This window comes from Gossypium hirsutum, chromosome A11, assembly GCF_007990345.1.
Source record: "Gossypium hirsutum isolate 1008001.06 chromosome A11, Gossypium_hirsutum_v2.1, whole genome shotgun sequence".
In the NCBI taxonomy this organism is placed as follows: Eukaryota; Viridiplantae; Streptophyta; class Magnoliopsida; order Malvales; family Malvaceae; genus Gossypium; species Gossypium hirsutum.
Window position 1 is genome coordinate 95,694,989 of NC_053434.1, and position 18,115 is coordinate 95,713,103.

An 18,115-nucleotide genomic window follows, 5' to 3' on the forward strand; every position below is an offset into this window, starting at 1 on the left:
TATGGGTCATAGCATATTATAAACATGGTGTGTTAATGTTTCATGTTGGAAAGAATAAAATAAAAGAGTTAGTAATAAAATAAGGGGATGAAGAGTGATGAAAACAAAGAAAAGAAAAAAAATTGTTCATCATTTAACATCTTTGGCCGAAAATTCTAAGGAGGAGGGAATAAGAAAGGTTGAAGAGGTTCGGCCATGCATGTAACTAGGCTAAGCTCAAGAGCAAAGGGGAACTAAATCCGACAAAGGAAAGGAAAAGGTGATCGAATAGACGTTGAAATCGTTCGACAACATCCGAGGTAAGTTTTCGAGTAATGGAACTTAGATTATGATTCGATTAGGTCATGACATATAGGTATGACAAATAAACGGTGATATAATGATTCTACTTGAATTATATATTGAGGTGATTAGTTTATACCTATGACGGGTAGCCGAATGTGGATAGAGATCATGTTATAAAGCCAATCAAAATCGTGCTCTTTGTATGTGGCTATTGAGCCGAAATTAGTAAGTGTGATAAGTGTCTTGTGTTTGAGCTTTGGTAATGAAAATGAAATATGGATGTGTCATGGTTTATTGATATATGTGCATGGTTATTCGAATGATATCCGGGCTAAGTCCCGAAGGCTTTTATGCTAGTGACTATATCTGGACTAAGATCCGAAGGCATTTGTGCGAGTTGCTATATCCGGGCTAAGACCCGAAGGCATTTGTGCTAGCGACTATATCCGGGCTAAGTCCCGAAGGCATTTATGCTAGTGACCATATCCGGGCTAAGACCCGAAGGCCTTGTCCGAGTGGTTATATCCGGCTAAATCCCGAAGATACCTGGGTTTGGGAATGAGCGATCTTGCTGTAATAATTTCAATTAATACGCTCGTAAAATCCCAACGATAAGGTATGTTTCGTATGTGCATTGAAATAATTGATTCCTTCTAAATAGTATTCGCTCAATCGATTAACAAGCTTCCGGCTTTTAGTCAAGTTGATTCCTTATGTATGAATATAAGGGTTGGAAAAGTGAAGTAGTTATGATTGTGAGAATATGTGTATATGAAATTATTCGTTTAGTCGTATGAATGCTATACTTCAGTTGTGCATGATTTCATTACTCAAAACTTACTAAGCATTAAATGCTTATTCCGTTTCTTTGATTCTTTGTTTTATAGATTTTGGTTCGTCAGCTATCGGACTCGGGAGTGTCAAAGTCGAAGTCATCCACACTATCAAAGCCCCTTTTGTACTCATTTAGATGAACTCTGAAAATGGCATGTATAGGACTACCCTTTTGTTGTTAGTCAAGTACTTTGGTATTGTATATATTTGGATAGCCATGCGAAAATGGCTTATATATTTTGAGCATAGCGTTATAATCATTTTGTATATATATAGTTATTGAGAGGTGTGGAAAGGCTTGGCAATGATTAGCCATTGGAATGGTTAATCACGATCATATTTTTGTGCTATGTATGTTAAAGGGCTAGTTAAATCATGGAAATTAAGAAATAGGTAAAGTCTACCTTAAAAACAGATACCGACAGCAGCAGTGATGTGAATATGAAAAATCACTAAAAATAGTAGGAATAGAATTAAATAATTAATAAATTATTTAATCGAACCTTGATGAACCTATTTTCATATGAAAGTAATGAAACGATCATATGAGTCGTAGTTTATGAGATGTTTAAGTTTTTGTGAAACAGGGCCAGAGCAATTTTTGGATCCCCTGTTCTGACTTTGGAAATTCACTATAAATTAACCAGAGATAATTAGAAGTCATGCCCTATATTTACAGATTCCTTTTCGAGTCTAGTTTCTTTAGAAACAAACGGCATAAGTATTGAAGCCTTGTACAGGAAGATATCTAAGTCGTAATGCATAAAGGTCAGAGTAGTCGAACCCTGTCATAGGGGAGACTTTAACTAATAAACTGTACTAATTGGTCAGACCAAAAATTCTAGAAAAAAATTTGTTGATGGACATATGAGTCTAGTATCATGAAAAATTTACGGAACTTGTTTTCGAGTTTTGGAACTCGAGATATGATTTTTAAGGTGACAGTGATGCAGTTAGCCAGCTTGTCTGGAAAATTTAAATGAACTGTGTTTTACAATGAAATAAGTCTGTTAACACCTGGTGTTCGACTCCGGAAACGGTCTCGGGCTCGGGGCGTTACACATCCAGTTCGACATGCTTCATTTTCTCACATAAGACATAATGGACAACTATATTGATAACTAGTGGTCTCCCATCAGCACTTCGTTGTTCAAATCTAGTGGCTAAAGCATAAACACATATTCGATCAACTCAATATTTAAGAATGTGTTATTCACATAAATAAATCTCAGTTTCCAATTGTTGAAGATAGCCAATGCAAGAATTGTTTGAATAGTATTAGCCTTGACCACAGGACTAAAGGTTTCTTGAAAATTTAGTCCAACTTTTTGCCACCAGCTGCACCTTGTACCATGCAATAGAACCATCAGAATTACATTTGATCTTGAAAAATCGACAATAGCCTACTGGTTTCCTATGATTAGGAATGGGAATTAAGGTCCAAATATTATTACAAACTAATGCATCAAACTCATCGCACACTACCTCACACCACTTAAAACATGCCATTGCACTGTGTATATCACAAGGCTTATCAATGGAATCAACTAGAATTGCTAGAAAAAATCTGGTTTGAAAACGATTTTCTTAAACAACAGAAAATTAAAATTTTGAAAAATCGACCTGGTTTGTGATATTTAAAGCAATAAATCTTAGACCGAAATCGTACATGTGTTTTTAGATAGACGGATCCTTGTCGTTCTCGACTTTCAACCAAATGATCTTCTTTGCTATTCTCGTACAACGAATTGCCTCTAGTGTGGGCTCAATCAAATCGAACAAAACACAGAACTAGAAATATTTTTCTTTTCTTTTAGGTGAAAACGAAAATTATCTTCTTAAAATAGAAGCCGATAGAATTGTTATTTCAGAAAAGTATATTTAATAGTTGGGAATAAATTCTCTCTATTTTTCAGCAGAGTAATAATATCTTCAAGTTCTATAAATAGCCCTACCGATGCCATCTATTTATAGGGAGAGAAGATAGAACCCTTGTTTAATTAAAGAAGTTTATTTCAAATAGAAAAACGAAATCCTTGTTCTACTAGGATGTAGGGGGCAACAACCCTAGTTAAATATACTAGGGTTTGTTGTTTCCCCTTATTACATAAGGGGCTTTTGGGCCTCTTTCATATCGAGTTCAATTACAAGTATTTCTCGAGCTTTTAATATAATATATTATAATTTGATCCAACCCAATATTTATTATTATATTTTCTAAAATAAAATTAAATATTAAATAATTTTCTCATCCCAATTTTACTGAGTGTAAAATTATGACGATTTTACCCCTAATAAAATTTTCGAGAAAATATATTTAAAATTTCATCATTCAACTTGTTCACTATGATCGTATGGTTTATTTTCATTTTCGGGCTTTAAAATTCTTTTAAAAACATAAACTTAATCTTCTGATTATTTTTGAGAAATCTTTGCTTATTTGCAAATGAATTCATTTCTCATTTTCATTTTCATTTCCATTTTGAGAAAACCACATTCATTTCCAAATGATTTTATTTTCTCCATTTTCATTTTCATTTTGATTTTGGAGAAAACCATAATCATTTCCTGAATGTTTTCCATTTCTCCATTTCTATTCGTTCTATTCATTTTGATTCAACAAGCAATTCATTTCTGGTTTTAACAAGCTAGCGGAGGGACCGATTGGACATATGTAATTAAGGCTCAAATTATTTATAAATAAGTTCCAACTTTTTGCCTATTAATTATAAACTCATTTAGTCACAAATTTATTCCACTATAGTATCATGATTGAGCTCTCCCCAACGATATACCATTATGAAAACAACTCAATTAGTCCTTATCCAATGACCTTATCATAAAGGTGTTACCCTCATAGGATAACCTTAATCTCTTTGAAATAATATATGTTTTCCCAATATGATTCTATTTGATCTCTTCGTAACCATTACATATTCCGTCCTGAAAACTCAACTACTATAACGACTCATGACCATATTTACTTTTCATCAACCATGTAATGTCAATGAGAGGATATCATTTACCTATGTCTCAGAATATGAATTCCCCTACTGTGAATGACGTTACATACTGAAGAAGTTGTATACCCAACGCACCAGCTTTCGGTTCCTTATCTATTTGAACCCAGGTTTTTACTTACATCAAAGTGTACGAGTCATGTATGCATAGTTAGTCATCCACTCAGGATTTAGGTATGCCACACTATGAACGTCACAAATGAATAAATCTATAAATGGATTTAAGATCTATTCTACTTGGGTCCTATCCGGTGTTCGGTCAGTCCAATCAGTCATATTTATGTCTCTATCTTTTGGGAGTCATTCGCTCCGATGCCTAAGACAAAACATCCCTCCAATTGGACTTGATAGATGACATATTGATCTTTCAATTGGTTTCCTCATTTTTTGTTAGACTAATGACATGTTTAGGTTCGTCTACTAATATATGTTGCCTTTCTGTATTACAATTTGACCACGTAATATCGCTTAGTATTAGTTAACCATTAGACAACCAGTGAGAAACATTTGCATCCATTTTTCTTTGCGTGCAAAAACCATATAAGGACATTATACAAATTATTAATGTAATTCATGAATAATTTTATTAACCAATCTGTTTAAAATAATTGCAGGTGTACTGTAACAGCCCGGATTTAGGCCTAGTCAGAACAGTGGTTTCATAACTGCTAACCCGAGGTTGGAGAAATTATTTTTAATATTTTGTATGAGTTATATTATGATTATAAAGGTGCATAAAAATTTTGGTGAATTAATTTCAGCAATTGCATGCTTAATTGAGAAAAAGGACTAAATCGCATAAAGAGCAAAAGTCTTATTTTTACAGCTAAGGGTATTAAATTGTCATGAATCATAAATTTGGGCTCTTTAAGGGGCAATTAGACCCTTTTAAAAGAGCATGACTGGCCATAGGGACAAGGAAATAGAAAAGTCAAAGAAATTAGATGGGTTGGTGACTTAAGTGAATAGATTGAATAAAATAAAAATTGGCCTTCATCTTCTTTAATCTTTCTTTATTCCCACCAAAATATCAGCCATTAGAGGGGCCTGGGAAGCTTGAAAATTCCAGCAACTTATCTCTCTCTCAAGTAAGTGATTTCTCTCTCTCAAGTAAGTGATTTTGATAGTTTCCTTGATGATTTTCTTACATTTTTAGACCCCTTGAAGCATGAGCTTTCAAATGAGGGGACTATTTTGTAAATGGTTGAAAGTATAGGGTTGTACCATGAGATTTTTCATGTAGTATTCTGAAATTTTATGGAAGAATATGAGTATTAGATGCGTAATAAACAACTTTTGTAAAGAAGTTTTCATGGAAACCCTAACTAAGGACCATTTTGCATAAGTTATAAAATAAGTGATAAATGTGTGAAATAGTGGAAATTTGGGGTTGCTATAAGAGTAAAAAGGGTTCGGATAAGCTTAATACGTGAATAAATTCGATAAAAATCAATTTTCAGACCTACGGGCAAAATGGTCATTTTGCCCAATTATGAATTTTCGAGTGTCTAGATAAATGTGCTGATATAACGAGTGAATTTTGTTATTATAGATCAAGAAATTCAAAATTCGAACCTAGACCGAGGGAAGGCCAAGCAAGTAGATTAGACCGATGAGTCGCCACATTTTGTAATCTGAGGTAAGTTGTATGTAAGTAATACAACTACATTGTTAGTATATGTGGTGAATTGATATAGCATGAAATGCTTGATTGTGGAAGTGAGAATGCATGATGATAATTGAGATAGTAGAATTCCCATTTGAACCATAGGAAATAAATCGAATATTCATGCCATGACGTATAAGTTATCGTGAGCTAGTGTAAGACATGTCTGGGACATGCATCGGTCACATTATGAGAGCTAGTGTAAGACCATGTCTAGGACATGGCATCAGCATTGAGACGAAAGCTAGTGTAAGACTTGTCTGGGACATGCATTGGCCTCGAGATGTAAGACTTGTCTGGGACATGCATTGGCCTCGAGATGTAAGCTAGTGTAAGACATGTTTGGGACATGCATCGTCTACGAGATAGTTAGTGTAACACCATGTCTAGGACATGGCGTTGACTTTCTACCTCACGTTTGAGGCTTATTGAATATCTAGTAGTTTTCCAAATGGTTCAACGGTAAGAGTTGTGGTTTAAGTTAATGAGAAAAGTATAACCTTGTTATGGGTGGTACAGGTACCTATTTAGTATGTATGAGATGTGAGCTCAATATTTGCCACATGATTTGTATTGGATAGTGATGAGTAAGTTGTGCTTATGCCTTCTTTTGTATTATGAGTATGTTGACGAATGTTAGAGTTGTTGTTAAATTTATTTGCATGCAACTTACTAAGCTTTATACTTACTCCCTCTCCTTTCCATTTTCTTATAGTGCCGCCAAAGTAGTTCGAGGATAAATTGCTTACGTCGGATAAGCCAGTCACACTATCACCTGAAGCACTTGGTATAGTTAAATCGTTTATTTATTATGGCATGTATAGGGCTTAGACTTTAATGTTTTGTGTCACTGGGAAGTGGCCAAATGTGTTGGCTTGGATTAAAACCCTTTATTTTGTATAAAGCCTTGAATGAGGGCTAATATTCATTTTATATATATATATAAAAGATGTTATTTTCATGGATGAGTATAATGCACAAATGGAATGTTGATTATTGTGACTATTTTGGTTATATGAGTTATTCTTAAATTGGCATAGGTTGATCTTGTGTAGGTTGTGTAAGTAAGGGTGGAAAAGAGGCTTGGTAAATAGCCTTTTTTTGTCCACACGGGTAGACACACGAGTGTGTGTCTAGGCTGTGTGTGACACACAATCCGCTACACAGGCGTGCAATATGGCCGTGTGTCCCTTGCACGTAAAATTTGCAAGTTAGTATGCATAGTAGTAAACACACGGGCAGAGACTCGGCCGTGTGTCTCAGCCGTGTGAAGGGCACAGCTTAGCACACGGGCATGTGCCTTGGCCGTGTGGCCTTAAGAATTGCTGATGTCAGAAACAGAATGTCCAGGTTTTTGCACACGGGCTATGACATGGGTGTGTCATGGCCATAGGAGGGACACGAGCCATGGACACGGGCGTGTGTTAGGCCGTGTGAAAACCCTTATAGGTTTGAATTGGAAATTAATTCCACACAGGTAAAGGACACGGGCGTGTCCCTAAATGCTTAGGCTGTGTGAACTGCACGGGCCATCAGCATGACCATGTTAAAAAGGTCACACAGGCGTGTTGCCCTTCTCACATGGGCATGTGCCCCTGTGTTACGTGTTATTTTTCAGAGTTTTTTAAATGACCCAAATCGGTCCCGAGTCATTTTCGATGAATGTTTTGAGCCTTTTAGGCCAATATTAAAGAGTTTATGGTAAAGTTTGGAAAAATTTTAAATTTGACCAATTCTTGATGACTCGGAAACGTGTGATTGTATGTGTTCAAGTTAGATAACACCTCGTATTCCATTTCAGCGTAGGGTACGGGTGTGGGGTGTTACATTTAGTGGTATCAAAGCTATGATTTATTTGATTTTAGGACTAACCTAGCGTGAGTACGAGTCTAGCTATACATGCCATAACTGTATATTGATAGTATGACGAATCCTAATTATAAATTGTATTTTATATAGTAAATGGATCCTAAAAGAGCTACGATGGATGATGTTGAGAGTAACGTGACCGCTCCAGTTGAGAATGAGCCCGTAATTATGAGCCAGAGAGGAGAGGCTAGAGAAGCCTACCTCTGAATGATGGATGCTTGGTACACGGAGTTTGTTCGTGCGAATCCAAACACTCCACGTCCCCCACCTCCTTCTATTCCTCAGTATGCCCCTGTAGCTCCGCAAGGAGCGGACGTGTTTAGGAGAGAGAAGCCTCCGGTAGACAAGATTCGGAAACAAGGGGCCGATGAATTTCGGGCTGACATAGATGATGACCTGGAGAGAGAGGAGTTTTAGTTGGAGAATACCATAGGGTATTTGATGAACTATCGTGCACGTTTGAGCAGTGCGTGAAGTGTGCAGTATTGCTTTTGCGAGATTCGGCCTACCAATGCTGGAATATTCTCGTGTCTGTTGCACCAAGAGAGAGAGTAACTTGAGAATTCTTCCAAGAAGAGTTCCGAAAGAAGTACATTAGCTAGAGGTTCACAGACGAGAAGAGGAAGGAATTTTTAGAGCTGAAGCAAGGCCGTATGACTAGGGGTGAGCATTCGATCGAATCAAATCGAAAATTTTCGAGTTAATCGAGTTTTTGAATCTTATCTTATCATCCTAACTTTATTTGAAATTTTCTTGAATTGAGTCGAGTGAGATGGAATTCGAATCGAATATATTTGTTCGAGTTAAGTTTAAAAAAATGACTCTAGCATTATTTATTTTTATGTAATTTTTCAAAAAAATAATTTTCTTTAAAGTTTTTAAACATGATCATACAACAAAAAATTAAAGTAAATAAGTGAATAAATACAAGCAACACAACATTAATCCAAATAAACAACATTAGTCCAAAAAAATAACAAAAAAATACAAGATTATAATAAAAAAACATAAGTAAAAGTCGAAGTAAGCAACATGAGTCGAAGTAAACAACATTATAATAATAAAAAAAACATGAACAAAAGTCCAAACTACAATAGAAACCTACACCACTCCAAACAAACAAACAAAAAAAAAGAACACAACAAAAGTTCAATTAACCAACAACAACAACAAACCAAACCAAACTAATAACAATAACAGATCAGTTCGAAAACCATTATAGAATAGTTTAAGTTTATTCATGAGTCCAAATAAACAACAAAAACAATACAACAACATTGTAATAAAAAAACATAAGCAAAAGTCCAAAATACAATAGAAACCTACACCAATCCCCCCCCAAAAAAAAGAACACAACAAAAGCTCAATTATCCAACAACGATAACGAACCAAACCAAACTAATAACAATAACACATCAGTTCAAAAACCATTATAGAATAGTTTAACTTTCTTCTTGTGCTTCAATCACCGTTGATAATCTTGAAACATCTAGTAAAAGTATTGATTGAGTTAGTTAAATGATAAAAAAATGTTTGCAAAAATAAATTAAATAAACATTTAACTTTATAAACTAATGCTAAGTATATTACCTTCTTGATCTTCGGGTATTTTGAATAAATCTAGCAAATTTAAAAACAAAAGTGTTAGTTAAATTATGGGAATGCTTACTAATATAAATAATACAAAAGCTTATTTTATAAATTAAAACTTATATATTACCGTCTTCCATAGTTTGAAGTTCATCAACATAATCTTCAAGATTGATGGCATCATTAGATTTCTGAAGCCAATCTTGTGAGCAAACCAAAGCCTCGACCATGAGAGGAGTTAGAGAACTTCTAAAACTATCGAGAACACGTCCACCCATGCTAAATGCACTTTCCGAGGCAACTGTTGGGATAGGAATAACAAGAATATCTTGAGCCATTTGTGCAAGAATAGGGAATCTAGGATTGTTTATTTTCCACCACAATAGTAAATCAAATGAACTTGAATTGTTTACTTCTTCATCCTCACCCAAACATCTATGCAACTCAGATTTGCTTTCTAATCCAACTTGTTTCTTCTTCTTAAGGTATTTTTGTTTGGCCAAGCTTATTTTCATTTCTGACTGATCTATTTCCATTGAACTGCAAAGATTTGTCGAAGAACTAGATCTATCTTCAAACAAGTCAATTCTCCCAGTATTAGAAGAATACTTATTGAACAAGTAATGCAATTCTTTATCAATCATTTTCATAATGTCATTAGCAACATTAGGAAAAAGAAAATTGACCCCAAAGTCTAAAAAACTCATTTTACTCGCGGATCAAAGATGATCGCCAAGTAAACTAGCATGTTAATCTTGTTTCCTTCATCTCGATACTTATTATATTTCTCTCTCCTTTTGGAAGTCATAGAAATTATATCTAGATCTCCACAATCTTGGCACCCATCAAAAAGACAATGCACATCCGTTAATACTTCAAAAAGTGAATGAGAGGTAACATGCAAAGATCCGGACACCTTCAATGTAAGATGATAAAATACCTTAAATACTTTTATAACTCTTCGAACAATTTCCAATCAAATGTAGCAACTCCATCTCCAGCAGTAAGATCAATAAAAAAATTATGGTCATCACGTACATATGATTCAAATGCACGCTCATATTTTTCGGCCACATTTAACATCGTATATGTTGAGTTCCATCTAGCAGGCACATCTAAACACAATTGAGCCTTACTATCTATCATTTCTTCTTTTACCCGTTCGTTGAATTTTGTCAACCTTGATGGTGATGTTCTTATATACCTCACAGCACCTTTAACTCGATCCATAAACACTGAAGTATCCTTAATACCGTATTGCACAATGAGATTAAGAATGTGTGCAACACATCTCATATGAATAAATTTTCCATTTGCAATAGAAGCATTTCGATGATTGAATTTCTTTCTCAAATATTCAATGACAACACTATTGGCGGATGCATTATCAACCGTAATAGTGAAGACCCTCTCAATCCCCCAATCTCGAAGACATTTTTCAATGGCTTGACATATGCTTTCACCTCTATGAGCGGATATTGGGCAAAAATTTATAATCCTTTTTTGCAACCTCTACTCATCATCCACCAAATGTGCTGTTAAAACCATATAAGATATCCTCTGTAATGAAGTCCAAGTGTCTGTAGTCAAACAAAATCTACTTATATCTTTTTCAAAATAGTTCTTCATCACACTCTTCATGGAGTTAAATAAATCAAGACAATCACTTCTAATTGTCCAACGAGATGGAAGACTAAACAGTGGGTATGCTATAGAAAGAAAGTATTTGAAACCCTCTCTCTCTACAATTTTAAAAGGTAGTTCATCCATAATTATCGTACGAACTAATGCTTTTCTAACAGCATCTTTATCCAACACTGAAGTTGATAAATCCGTTGTTTCTTGGCTAACCTTCACAAATGCTAATTCTGATTGCTTCGGATTAGAAGTATTACCCCGAGGTCTTTTTAGTCATGTTTTCAAATGGTTATTCAAATTCGTTGTAGAACCCAAAGTTGATTCCATGGTGTAAGTAACATCACATGTATTCCACCTTGCTCTCTTCTCCCCCTCTTTAGTCACAAATTTTGTGAAATGGTTCCAACAAGCTGCTCATGGAGTAATCTTTTTTCAAACATTTTCATTGGTTCTTGTTTGATCATCTTTACTTGGGGAAGAATTTTGTGAACTTTGAGTTGAACCATCTCGCTTTGGATCACTCATCTACAAGTAAACATTTGTTGCAATCACTAACCATGACTAATAATTGATTTAAAATCAAACTTAATACATCGGTTAAATTAAAAATTAATTAATATAATAGTACAATAGCATAAATTAAACCAAAAAAAAAGAGTAAGATGGAAATTTCAGTTAAAAATGTGTCTCGTTACTTTTAGAAAAGTAAACCCTATCAATAGGTCACCCCTAGTTAGGTATCCTAGTTTCTTACTAAATATCTATAATCTATAATTCTATATCTACCGAACATAGATTTTTCATTTTCAAATTATTTTATGAACATCTATTTTCTGATTAATTGGCAGTTACTGGTTCAATTTTTGTTTTTGGTAATTAATAAAATCTATTGGGGTTTTAATTAGTAAATTAGCTAATTCATAAGGATATTAATTCATATTTGTTAATGGTTATTGTACATCAAGTGGATAAAGCTAAAATCCCCTGAACCCAATTCCTAAGGATAAAAATCCCCTCATCGCCCACTACTATAGGTTTTTTCTTCTTCAATCTTTGAAGAAAAATTAGCTAATTCATAAGGATAAAAATCATATGAGAATTTACTAATTACAACTTGAACCAGTAATACAAAATTAATTAACTATTACAACTTGGACCAGTAATACAAAATTAATTAACTAAGTTTTAAAAAAAATTCTTATAAATTAGTAAACCCCTAGGAAATAGATAACACTTAATAACACATTATAAGGATACTAATTCATATTTGTTAAGGGTTATTGTACATCAAGTGGAATAGTGGATAAAGCTAAAATCCCCTAAACCCCCATCATTGCCCACTGCTGTAGGTTTTTTCTTCTTCAATCATTGAAGAAAAATTAGCTAATTCATGAGGATAAAAATCATACGAGAATTTACTAATTACAACTTGAACCAGTAATACAAAATTAATTAACTAAGTTTTTAAAAAAAATCTTATAAATTAGTAAACCCCTAGGAAATAGATAACACTTAATAACACATTATAACATTTTTTTTTCCAATAGATTCATCAAGACCAAGGAAACCTAGATAAAAAAAATCATACGGATCTGAGTTTTTATTATGAAAAACCATTGAATCAAAACGAAGTCCTCAATAATTCAAAAATATTTCAAGAGTCAAGACAAACCTTAAAAATGCAAAAACTTGAGCTTAAAATGGAAGAGAACAAAGTGTCTCGGTCAGAACAGCAACTCGATTTAGAGGTAAAGATTTTAATTTGAAGGTTGGAATGAACTAAAAGAATAAGGATTTTAATTTTAGGGTTTTTTTTAGAAAAATAGAGTTTAAGGTTTCATGGAAATGGGGGTTTGAATAACATAGTTTAATTTTAGGGTTTTGTGAAAAATAGAGTCTAGAGAGAATAAGAAAAATAACTGGGATTGGCTGCTGGGGCATGGCATGAGGGTTTGAATTGATCTGGGGGAGGAATTGGGTTTTGGGAAAATAATTTTTTGGGCAAACGGGCTTGGGGTTGGGGTGGGGAAAAAATGGGATAAAATAAAATATTTGGGCTTAGGGGTAATTGGGTTTAGTAAATAGTAAAAGCCTAAAATTTAAAAAAAATTAAAAATATAGTTTATTTTTGGGTTATTCGAATTATTCGAGTTATTCAAATTCGAGAATTCAACTCGACTAGAACTCAAAATTCGAGTTGATTCGATTAATTCAATTAACTCGATTAACTCGATTCGAATAATTCAAAATTCGAGTTTTTTTTTATTTTTTCGAATCGAATCGAATTTTTCTCACCCCTACGTATGACGGTGACGAAATATGAACGTAAGTTTGTGAGACTCAGCAAGTATGCCCGAGAGTGCGTATCTACCGAGGCCACAATGTGTAAAAGGTTTGAGGATGGTCTGAATAAAGATATCCGAGTATTCGTCGGCATCTTAGAGCTAAAGGAATTTGTAATACTTGTTGAGAGAGCTTGTAAGGTAGAGGAATTGGTCAAAGAGAAGAGAAAGGCAGCTATTGAGTCGCGAGATTCGAAAAAGAGACAGATGGGGAAGTTACACCAGTCCTCATCTAAAAAATCGAAGGAGTTCACTACCCGATCGAATACTTCAGTGGAAATCTTGAGTAGAAATAAGAACAAGCTATACATGGCGTCTAAAGCTCAAGCCACTTCTATTGCAAGTGTCGGTAGTGCTCAGCCAAATAGGCTGGAATGTTTGCAATGTGGCAGACGTCATTTTGGCGAATGCTGAGGGAATGTAAGGGGGTGCTTCAAATGTGGGTCACTAAACCACTTCATCCGAGACTGCCCCGAATTAGATGAGAAAGAGAAAAAGCAAGATGTGAAAGCGAGTAGTGCTCCTTTGAAGGGTAGACCGAAAAGGAACCCTAGAAGTGGAGCTAGCAGCAGAGGTGTGCCAAGAGATGCTACAGTGAGGTCCGAGGGCAGAGCGCCTGCGAGGGCTTATGCTATATGTGCCCGTGAAGAGGCAGAATCTCCCAATGTGATCACGGGTATATTTTCTATCCATGATATATCTATCGTTGCTTTAATTGACTCGGGGTCTACCTACTTTTATATTTGTATGGAATTGATATCCCGTATGAATATGCTAGTAGAGTCCACTGAATTTGTGGTAAAAGTGTCCAACCCTTTAGGCAGACATGTGCTAGTTGACTAAGTGTATAGAAATTGTCCTTTGACAATTAGAGGTTATTGTTTTCCAGCTAACTTGATGTTATTGCCGTTTAATGAATTTGATGTAATCCTGGGAATGGATTGGTTAACTTCTCATAGTGTTGTAGTGGACTATGGGAGAAAAGTTATTGAGTTGAAATGTGAAGATGAGAATGTTCTTCGGATTGGACCAGATGAATCAGATAAATTGTCTATAATAATATCGTCTTTAACTGTTGAGAAGTTTTTGAGGAAGGGATATGAGGCTTATCTCGCTTTTGTGTTGAAGACTCAAGTGTCTGAGTCGACTATTGAATTGGTTCCAGTAGTTTTTGAGTTTATAGATGTGTTTCCAGAGGAGTTGCCCGCATTACCTCTAACCAAAGAAGTCGAGTTTGGTATCGAGTTAGTACCTGGCACAGCTCCCATATCGATTGCCCCATATAGGATGGCACCAAAAAAATTAAAGGAGTTGGAAGCACAGCTACAGGAGTTAACGGATAAGGGCATTACGAGATCGAGTTTTTCTCCATGGGGTGCTCTAGTGCTATTTGTGAAGAAAAAGGAAGGATTGATGAGATTGTGCATAGATTACCGACAACTCAACAAGGTGATTATGAAGAACAAGTGCCCCTTGCCAAGGATCGATGATCTGTTTGATCAATTAAAGGGAGCCACTGTGTTTTCCAAGATTGACTTGACGTCAAGATATTATCAGTTCAGGGCTAAACAGCAAGATGTACTGGAAACTGCGTTTCGAATGAGGTACGGGCATTATGAGTTCCTCGTCATGCCTTTTGGCTTAACAGATGCCCCAGTGATTTTTATGGGCCTGATGAACCACATTTTTCGACCGTACTTGGATAAATTCGTTGTCGTTTTTATTGATGACATATTGATCTATTCGAGTGATGAGAGTTAGCACGCGGAGCATTTGAGAGCAGTTTTAAAAATATTGAGAGACAAATAGTTGTACGCTAAGTTCAACAAGAGTGAATTCTGGCTTAAGGAAGTTAGATTTCTAGGACACATTGGTTGGGTGACGGGATTAGAGTTGACCCGAGTAAGATCTCAGCTATTGTTGAGTGGAAATTATCGAGGAATATGGTAGAGGTTTGAAGTTTTCTGGGTTTGGTCGGATACTACAGAAGATTTGTGAATAAATTCTCGATGATAGCAACTCCGATGACAAGGTTGTTGCAAAAAGATGTCAAGTTTGAATGGACGGAGAAGTGCCAACAGAGTTTAGAGAAATTAAAGGTTTTGTTGACTGAAGCCCCAGTGTTAGTGCAACCGGAATCGAGAAAAAAGTTTATGGTATATAGTGAAGCCTCCTTAAATGGATTGGAGTGCATGCTTATGCAAGAAGGTAAAGTCATAGCTTACGCTTCGAGACAGCTGAAGCCACATGAGAAAAACTACCCGACGCACGATTTAGAGTTGGCCGCCATCGTGTTTGCGTTGAAAATTTGGAGACACATTTGTATGGTGAGAAATGCTGAGTGTTCACCGACCATAAAAGTCTTAAGTACCTGATGACTCAGAAGGATTTGAATCTGAGGCAATAGAGATGGTTGGAAGTATTAAAAGATTATGATTTGATTATCGACTACCATTCGAGGAAGGAAAATTTGGTTGTCGATGCATTGAGTAGAAAATTATTATTTGCGTTAAGAGCAATGAATGCCCAATTGGTCTTGTTAGATGATGGTTCGATTCTAGCAGAGTTGAGAGCTAGGCCAATGTTCCTACAAGAGATCCGTGAAGCTCAGAAAGGTGATATTGTTCAAAGATAAAGTTTGTGTACCCAAGAGAACTCCGTCTGAGTCGGGGGTTAAATCAGACTTTCGGATTGGTATCGATGGGTATATATTGTTCAAAGATAAAGTTTGTGTACCCAAGGACAGCGAGCTTATTCAAAAGATTTTGTGAAAGGTCCATAGTGGTTGCTTGTCTATCCACCTGTGTAGTGTGAAAATGTACAACGACCTGAAGAAAATGTATTGGTGGTCGAGAATGAAAATAGACATTTCAGAGTTTGTTTCCAAGTGTCTTGTGTGTCAGCAAGTGAAGGCTGAACACCAAGTAGCGTCGAGTCTACTTCAGTCTATCACAGTCCCCGAGTGGAAGTGGGATCGGATTACAATAGATTTTGTGATAGGTTTGCCGATAACCCCGAAAAAAAAGGATGTTGTTTGGGTTGTTGTGGATAGACTAACAAAGTCGGCACATTTTATACCAGTGCGTACCAACTACTCCCTTGAAAAACTGGCTGACTTGTACGTTTCCGAGATTGTGAGGCTTCATGGAATGCCTCTGTCGATTATTTCAGATAGAGACCCGTGATTTACCTCGAGATTTTGAAAGAAGTTATAGGAGACATTGGGAACTAAACTGAATTTTAGCACGACATTTCACCCGTAAACCGACAGTCAGTCAGAGTGAGTGATTCAGATTTTAGAAGACATCTTGCGGTGTTTTGTTCTCGAGTTTCAAGGTAGTTGGGAAAAGGAACTTACCATTGGTTGAATTCGCCTACAAAAATAGTTATTAGTCAAGTGTGAAGAGGGCACCCTATGAGGGTTTATATAGGCGAAAGTGTCGAACGCCATTATATTGGACTAAGCTCAGAGAAAGTCAGATTCACGGAGTCGATTTAGTCAAAGAGACTAAAGAGAAAGTTAAAGTGATTCGCGACTGTTTGAAGGTTGTCTCAGATAAATAGAAATCCTACGCGGATTTGAAACGGAAGGAGATCAAATTTCAAGTCAGTGATCAAGTGTTTTTGAAAGTATCCCCGTGAAGAAAAGTCCTCAGATTTGGTAGAAGAGGCAAGTTGAGTCCTCGTTTCATAGGACCTTATAAGGTTACCGAAAGTGTAGGGTCCGTTGCCTATCGATTGGATTTGCCATCAGAATTGGAAAAGATTCACGACATGTTTCATGAGTCCATGTTGCATCGATATAGATTAGACCATTCGCATGTGATTGCACCATCAGAGGTTGAGATTCATCCAGACATGACTTATGACGAAGAGCCGATCAGGATTTTGGCTCGAGAAGTCAAACAGTTGAGGAATAAGAGTATAGCACTTGTGAAAGTTTTGTGGCATAGACATGGAGTCGAGGAAGCCACATGGGAACCCGAGAAGACCATGAGAGATCAATACCTAAACTTATTCGTCGGTAAGATTTTTAGGGACGAAAATCCCTAAGGGAGAGAATTATAACAGCCTGAATTTGGGCCTAGTCAGAATAGTGGTTTTGGAACCGCTAACCGAAGGTCGGAGAAATTATTTTTAATATTATTTTATGTATTATAGTATGATTATGAAGGTGCATAAAAATTTTGGTGAATTAATTTCAACGATTGCATGCTTAATTGAGAAAAAGGACTAAATCGCATAAAGTGCAAAAATCCTATTTTGATAGCTAAGGATGTTAAATTGTCATGAATCATAAATTGGGGCTTTTTAAGGGGCAATTATACCCTTTTAAAAGTGCATGACTGGCCATAGGGACAAGGAAATAGAAAAGTCAAAGAAATTAGGTGGGTTGGTGACTTAAGTGAATAGATTGAAAAAAAAAATTGGCCTTCATCTTCTTTACTCTTTCTTTATTCCCACCAAAATATCAGCCATTAGAGGGGCTTGGGAAGTTTGAAAATTTCAGCAACTTATCCCTCTCTCAAGTAAGTGATTTTGATAGTTTCCTTGATGGTTTTCTTACATTTTTGGACCCCTTGAAGCATGAGCTTTCAAATAAAGGGACTATTTTGTAAATGGTTGAAAGTATAGGGTTGTACCATGAGATTGTTCATATAGTTTTCTAAAAATTTATGGAAGAATATGAGTATTAGATGTGTAATAAACAACTTTTGTAAAGAAGTTTTCATGGAAACCCTAACTAAAGACCATTTTGCATAAATTGTAAAATAAGTGATAAATGTGTGAAATAGTGGAAATTTGGGGTTTCTTTAAGATTAAAAAGGGTCTAGCTAAGCTTAAGACATGAAGAAATTCGATAAAAATCG